Below are 8,369 nucleotides of genomic sequence, written 5' to 3' on the forward strand. Positions count from 1 at the left end.
ACTTATGGGATAAACATAGAAAGAGATACTGATAAGAATGGAAAGAGATAAACATAATCTAATCTAATTACCTATTCAAATCAGTATGCCTAAACTATGCCTAATCAATCTAAGATCTTGAGAGATCTGATTTTATTCTCTAACATGCCCCCTCAAACGTATATGGATTGAAAATCGATATACATTTTATTACAATGAATATCCCCAAAAAAATGTAAAAATTTTGCCAATTTTGTTGCAAGTTGTCACGATTGATGTTTGCTTGATGTATGTTGCCAATATTGTTGAAGATGATGGATGATGGCCGCCTGTTGTTGAAGAATGTGTCGCATTAAAAAGGTGAGCCGCAAAAGGCTTCAATGAACTGGATTGGGCTCAAGCCTGAATTGGCGAGTCATTAGGCCGATTAGAATATCGAACCTTCTGAAAATGGGTCACAATGGACCAATGCCAGAATGAGCAAGAAATGAGTCACAATAGACGAATGCCGGAATGGGCAAGAAATGGCCTCTATAGGCAAAAGAAAGCCTCAATGGGCAGACTTCACAGGTCAGCTTGAGATACTGATCCTTATGAAAGAGAAAAATTGCTCTCTCATGCACGAACCTCAAGGAGGAGGCCCCTCAACTGAGTAGAGTTCCTATTTCAGGCACGCATCACAAAGAGGTACCTCAACCGAAATAGGTGAAAAATATAAAGAAAGAGATGAAAGAAATATAAGAGAAAGCGACAAATAGCGACTATGAATGGTGGCAACAATTATCAACGAAAAATTAGACATTGGGAAAAAGTGTACAAATATCAAATATGTGTTTTGAAAATGTAAATCTCTTTTTTTTTTCTTTTTTGTAAAGGTGTTGACAGCAAAATAAGGAGACCGTGTAATTTGCACAAGATGATGAGATGGGCGCATTCAAGAAGATGAGGGGTTATTGAAGGCAACCAAGAAAGTCTTGAAAATTAGATGGGAAAAGAATACAAGGAGATTGAATAAGAATGCTAAGGATGCAAGGAGATTGAAACTAATGAAGCTGGTAAGGAAGACACTACTAGTGGTGTTAATTTAAGAAAGGGAATGTGGAGCAATGGTGGCCGGGTGGATGGCTAGATCGGCCGTCCGCCGGAGAGAGCAGCTATTTGTCTTGTGGTCACTCCAAGATCAGTGGCTTTGATACCATGATAAATTCTGATATTTCACTAAAACTTGGATACATTACAAAGAGCCCAAAGAGTGTTTATATAGAACACTCGTGGGATAAACATAGAAAGAGATACTGATAAGAACGGAAAGAGATAAACATAATCTAATCTAATTACCTATTCAAATCAGTATGCCTAAACTATGCCTAATCAATCTAAGATCTTGAGAGATCTGATTTTATTCTCTAACACTAATTATCGATGTCCCAGTAAGGAGTAGATGTGCTGATTACTCTCATAACTTTTACCGTTCACTTTCGCCAACAGAGAACTCAAGTAATTTCACACTTAATCTCATTCATCAATCTAGACCACTGATCTTTGATTAATGATTGCCTACATAAGATCTTACAGAGAATCCTAGGATGAATGTGTCGTTGAGTTTGAGTTAGGTGGATTGACCAATACACCCAGTTGCTAGTTTGAATGACAGGTAATGGGGGCTTATTGATAGACAGTCTAAAGTTAAAAAATCTGGCACGCGCACTGAGGTGACACCCTTCCATCACTCTTCTTTTGTGAACTACCACTTTACTCCAAAAGCACTCTCTCAATTGTTTCTCACACACTTCTCAATCTGTCTTCTAAGCCACAGCCCAAAAGGACAAAATCTCTAGCTTCTAAAATAGTAATCTCTTTGATTTAGAAAAAGAAAGAGAAAGCTACTTTATGAGTAACATAACCACCTCACTTTCTAAAGGTTTAAGAGAAACTACGTCTAAATTAGAAATGATCACGCCCTCTAACCTAATCAATAGCCACGGGCACCCACCCACTAATGCATCATTTAGATACTTTTCTCTCTCTTTTCTACTTTGCCTGTCACTTTTTTATCTTTCCTTTCAAGATTTTATTTATGGGGTTGTTTGTAATTATTAGTGCTTTAAGGCAATATTGATCTGACTTTCCTCAAAACAATAAGAAGTGTTAGGAAACTGGTATTTGTAGCTAGCTTCTTGTTTAGTCAATACACCCTTTTTTAGCATTTTTTATTGGGTGATGATATTTTCACCCCCTGCAGTACGCATTCACCCCCCTTTTAACGTTATTTGATGTCAAAAAGAGTTAAAGTTGCCTTTTTTATTGTCTGTTTGAAGTTGAATATAATCTAAGAATCTTATTAATATGCAAATGATTTTGAAATTAAACGTGACTATTTAAAAAAAAAAACCTTAGGGCCTTGTTTGTTTCAGATTGTGATAGCCGATGGTGAGGGCCCCAACTGATTATTAGCCCAAAATTAATCATAATCTGAAACGAACAGGGCCTTAACATCTCATTTTCAAGTAGGATTGAATTAGAAGATTGTTTCACCTTAATAGCTACTAATTGCATCCCTCCAGAAATCAGTCTTGCACTTTTCTTTGAAGTGTTGATATTAAAAACACCTAATTTTTTTTTATTGATATTAATCTCAACTCTTCCCAAAAATGAACGGCTGATTTCAAGCAATGCACTTAGTCACGACCTCAGTGAAACAGACTTTATTTATTTACAATAAAGACCTTATTTTGGTTGCATACAAAGTCCCTTATGTTGTGATTGCAATCTCTAACTATAAACACCCCACAGTTGTAATTTGTGGTGGGCATTTCACACGAGTTTGTTTTTAGTAAATACACCCTTCTTTCTTTATTTTTCATCGCTGGCACATTCTAGAATTTTGCTTAACACGACTTTGAACGGAATGGATTCTAGAATATGAGAAAGTATTTTTCTAATTTTATTTTTCGTGGAAGTGACTTTTCCCCTTGCGGGCCCGATTGTCCTGTTAAAAGTAAGTGCGATCCGAATCAGCGCCACGTCAACGACATAAAAGTTCTCGGTTGCTCGGCAGATGTGGGGCCGATTGGAAGTCCTACTGGAGAAGGAATGCCTAGTCACGCCCGCGTCATCGGATGAATAATGATTGGAAGGGGGGAAGACGACGAAATGCCACCTAGTGGGACCCACCAACTTGCATTTTACAGTGAAGACAAATGGCCCCCGTGTTTCCAACCTGGCTACTAATTACCTTACTGAGTTTTTGACATTTCGTCCCAATCTGATGCCTTGTTTACGAAGAAACCAATATTTTGTAGTTTTTATCGAATAGAAAAATGTAAGACGCACATTTTCTTCGAATAAGAAATCTAAGAGGAAGATGCACTTAGATAGTGGGTCCTCATTATGGAATTGCTATAATCCTAAGTCCACTCTAGTATTAGGAATATTAACTTTCGACATTATAAAATAGACAATACTAGCTATTCAATACAAATTTCTCTCTGAGTGACTGAGTCTAGGTTGGTTGTAGATTCCATAAAGGGGCTGTTTAATTAGGTTGAGTTCGGCAGTCATTTTTAGGTATTGTGAATGAGAAAAACTGAAAAAAAATATGAGAAGATGTCATTTGATAACTCACTACAAAGTAATTTGGTGTTGCTTTGGAAGAGTCTCTTTTGTTGGGTATATAATATAACCCATGTATGTTCTAATATAAGTCCAATAAGATAATGGACCGGTGTAGTGGGCCTATTTGGGATAGAGCCCACTAACCTATTAAAACCTTAGTGTATCCAATATATATAGGGGCTGGAGGCAACAAACTTGGTATTTCAAATTAGATACCTTGGGTGTAATGCTTCAAGCAACCTCTTGCTTGACCTAATTACTCTAACAATCTTGAAGCATTATTCTGAAACCCTAATTTTTAATCGTTTTGGGCGTGGGTTTTAACCCCTGAAACATCGATTTGGGAGTGGTTCTACACTAACGTCAATTTTTTTTTCTTCGTTGGATTCCATCAGAGAATCGATTTGGGTGTGGAGAAAGCTTTGGGGGTGGGTTTCTTCTCTCTTGTGCCTGTCTCTGCAACTCATGTTCTGTGGAGAACAAAACAGAGACGAGTTGACTCTCTCTCAAGCAAGATATGGGTTGTAGTTGGAGAAGAATCCAACGGATTGCTTTGTGCAAAACTGTTCTAACATGAAACCCCTGTTTTGGGTGTGGGCTTCTCTCCAATCGACCTTGATTGCGTTTCACTCCCACAGATTTTGATTGGAAGTGGGTAGGATCGGAATTTTGGTTGTTGAGGTTTGCTTCTCCAAGAAGAAACTATACGATCATCTGTTTTTGCGGAATCAAAATCTCGATTTTGGGGTCTGTTGAAGTGGGTTTCGTGCCTGGGCGGAAACCCATCTTCTTCCTTTGACTCAAGGCAGGAAGCTCTCACGGCACAAATTTCTCAGTTTTTTGGGGTTTCCTCTAGGAGCAGAACCCTCTTTGCCGTTGATTGTTGGAGAATCATCGCTCCTCTGTAATTTCAGTGGGAATTCTCATTTTTGGAGGGAGAGGAATTTTCGTTTTGGGGTTCCATCTCTCTAAATTGTTGGAGATCTCACGGCAGTAAGGGTTGGGGTTCTTCACTTTTGTTTTTTGGTACAACACTTTGGTGGTTGCATCACTGAAGACCAAAACCTTCCTGGCCGAAACCCCTTTTCTCAAAAAGGACTTGCCTTGGTAAATTTGAGTGGGTAATTGGATTGTGGTAGAGCCGACACTTTAGAGGAAAATTATTGTGGGCGGAACGACTTGGTTCTTGGCTTTGGTTCCTCGATTAGGCTCATAGCTTTGTTTGTTGAGCCGTCGGTTGTGGATTTGGTTTGCGATTTGGTTCTCGATTTGATTCACGTGATACGGTTCTCGCGATTCGCAAATCAGGTGCACTCTTTCCAATTTATTTTTTGTTATTAAAAATGGAAAAGACTGGAGTTCCCTTTGAGATCTATCCTAACTAGGCTAGTTCACCGCTAATTGCTCCTAAGTTGTTACACAGCCGATTGGGACATGTGCACTTTCAGAAAATGGTCTAACTTACTAATACTCATAAGATACCATTATATATGTCAATTACATTTGACAAGTGTGAGAGTTAGGGGTGATAGAGAAGGAGAAGATACACATTGACAGGGTTCAAGGAATTCTGTGCCTCTCAGGGCGTAATCCTTGAAACTACTGCTCATCTATCGCCTCAATCAATTGGCATAGCTGAGTGTAAGAAGAGGACGTTAATTTCAATGTTAAACTCCATGTTAATGTTACCTGGCATGCCTAGTTGCATTTGGGAAGAGGCAGCTTTGACTGCAAATCACATCCTAAATCTCTATATGCTCCTCCATGTACCCGAGAATTTGGTGAGGACTTTGTGACTTACCAATTGGAGAATGATCCATCATCCTATCAAGACGTGATGAGATCTAGGGACTCTATGTTGTGGGCAGAAGCCATTCATGATGAAATGAGCTCTCTGTTAGAAAATCTAACCTGACAGCTAGTCGATTTGCCAAAAGGGGCTAAGACTACGGGCTGCAAGTAGATATTTGTATGTGATTATACAAAGTTTGTTATGGTCTTAATCAAGCACCTAAATTGTGACATCAAAAATTTGGCAAAGTAGTAAAGAGCTTTGGGTTTCTGACATGTAACTCGGATAACTGCCTTTACTATCGTTTTGTGTCGAATAAGGTCATGATTATTTGTTTGTATGTAGATGTTGAATCTTCTTTTCAATCTCTTTCTGTGATGAGAAATGTGAAACTACCCTTGGGTAAAGACTTCGACATGAAAATACCTGGGTGTTGTTAACATCATTCATGGTATGAAAGTCAGTTTTTTGAAAGGCAGGAAATCACCATTGGCCTAGCCCATTATATGACCAACTACTTTCCTTTTTGAGGATGCAGTGAGTGCAAACCGATTGAGACACCATTTTAATTATACCAAGAAGCTGATCTCTCAGGACGAGACAGTGTGAGTCTGTTAGATTATTCTAAACTGATTGGTAGCCTCATGTTTGTGTTGCACTAGGCCAGACATAGCCTTTATAGCTGGCATGCTGAGTCATTTTACTAGCAATCCTGGCCATGAGCATAGAGATGCCCTTATGAGGCTGATGAGCTACCTTTCGTGTACTCAAGAGTATGCTCAAAACTATGATGGCCATCCACTTCTCTTGGAAGAATATTCTGATGAATCATGGGGATCAGAATCAGGGGACAACAAATATACTGCTGTTGTGTGGAAGTCGAATTGGAATTTTATGCTCTAGCTTCAGTTGCAAATGAAAGCAGATGAGATAAAGATTTTAATCATGGTTATGGACATTCCACTGACCCAGTTAAGGATTAGTTCCTTAAGTGTGTTCTGTGATAATCAAGCTACACTTACGATTGTGAAGAACTCACTCTTTAATGGTAAGAGGAGACATCTTAGGCTGAAACATGTCATGCTGAATTATCTCATTGAACACGAGATTATCACTTTGATTGATGTGAGATCGAAGGATAATATGGTCGATGCTCTCACAACAGGGACTGACCAAATATCGAATATTTAAAATTGTGGGGGAGATGGGGTTAAAGACCGTGTAGACATGTCTTAACCTACATCTATGTTATTTTGAATTTTTTGAATCTTCCTCTGTTTTGGCTAAGATAGGCACTTGATATGTTTCGATGATGTTTACAGTTGTTGTATGTCATTCCACATTTGATGACATGTCCTTTTTTGGGAAAGGTTGTACATTCCAAACTTGATGATACAACTTAACTCAAATATGGATAAGATGACTGTAACATTCCTAAAAAAAAACATGAAATGGTTCTTTGCAAAAGAAACTATTTGATTTTGTTCTTTATTGAAACTTGACAATTAGGAATGGTTATTTGCAAATGAAGCTGTTTAGGTCTCGTTCTTTATTGAAACTTGACAATGATGCTTATGGTGAGAGTGATACTGAAACTTTTTCAGTCATTTTGGAATTGTACTAAATTCTTCTTCAGGTAGAACTAGATACTTTCGTGAATTATGGAATTGTACTAAGTTCTTCTTCAGATAGAACTAGATACTTTAGTGTTTTACACAAATGATTAGATTCATTTTTATAAAATTCATATTTGGTAATTTACAGGGATTGGCGAAAAAGGAGGAGCTTGTCTTGATTTGGACTTTGATGAAGATGACTTACTTAAATCTTCTAAAGTCATAAAGACTATGCTTTTATTTCAGTATGTATAGAGTTCACTTTTTTGTGGAACTTTATGTTGGATCTCGATGAGAATCATACCCCATGAATGAATTCCTCTAAGATCAGCGGGGTTCACTTATATGTGAAACTACCTTTTGGTTGAGTTTAGCTTGTCATAAAAGGATTCGTGTTTTCAGTTGGATTACAGATCTTTTATGATATAGACCATATGGTGATGTGGATGATTCAATATTTTGTTGTGAACATTACACTATCTATCTATTGGATTGTGCTATATGTAGAACATAGGAGGAGATTGTTGGGTATATAATATAACCCATGTATGTTCTAATATAAGCCCAATAAGATAATGAACCGGTGTAGTGGGCCTATTTGGGCTAGAGCCCACTAACCTATTAAAACCCTAGTGTATCTAATATATATAGGGGCTGGAGGCAACAAACTTGGTATTCAAAATTAGATACCTTGAGTGTAATGCTTCAAGCAACCTCTTGCTTGACCTAATTACTCTTAACATCTTTATCCATTATATGCCCTTTTAGTCCTGGGAGAATGAGTAGTGTTGCTAGCAAACCTAAGAAGTTGTTTGCTTGCAGGAACTAGCTCATAGATTAGTGGTATAAGTAGTCAATAGGGAGGAGACAAGCATTTAAATTACCTGGAATTTAACTCATAGAATATTGGTAAGTAGTGTTTGGTTGTCAACCTCGTAGAGTAGTGGGAGGAGTGTCATTACCAATAAATCAAAAGCAGAGAGAGAGAGAGAGAGAGATGTAGTATAGATAAATATAAGTGGAGTATGTTTCAAACCCATGTTAAAAATATAAGATTTGACATGAAAAGACATTGCATAAATGAAATTTATATGCATGTTTGGAAGAAGAAATATCTCCTTTTACGGTTATTTTCATTTTTACTGAAAAATTTACTAGAAAAAAACATGGGAAATAATTGCACAGATGCAGCTTGTCTTTTCCTATTTAATCGGTTTGTAAGAGCTTTTTTGGAACTGTAATAACCCTTGACACCTCTTTAAATAATTTAAAAAAAAAACGGGTCAGTGCTGATATCATTTACCAAAAATAATCTATTTTTATATGGAATTTATTCCGATATATCTCCAGCACAACGTGACCGTTGG

This window comes from Tasmannia lanceolata, unplaced genomic scaffold (genome assembly GCF_043159265.1).
Source record: "Tasmannia lanceolata isolate RefF3 unplaced genomic scaffold, GAP_Taslan_0.1 ptg000005l, whole genome shotgun sequence".
NCBI classification, from domain to species: Eukaryota; Viridiplantae; Streptophyta; class Magnoliopsida; order Canellales; family Winteraceae; genus Tasmannia; species Tasmannia lanceolata.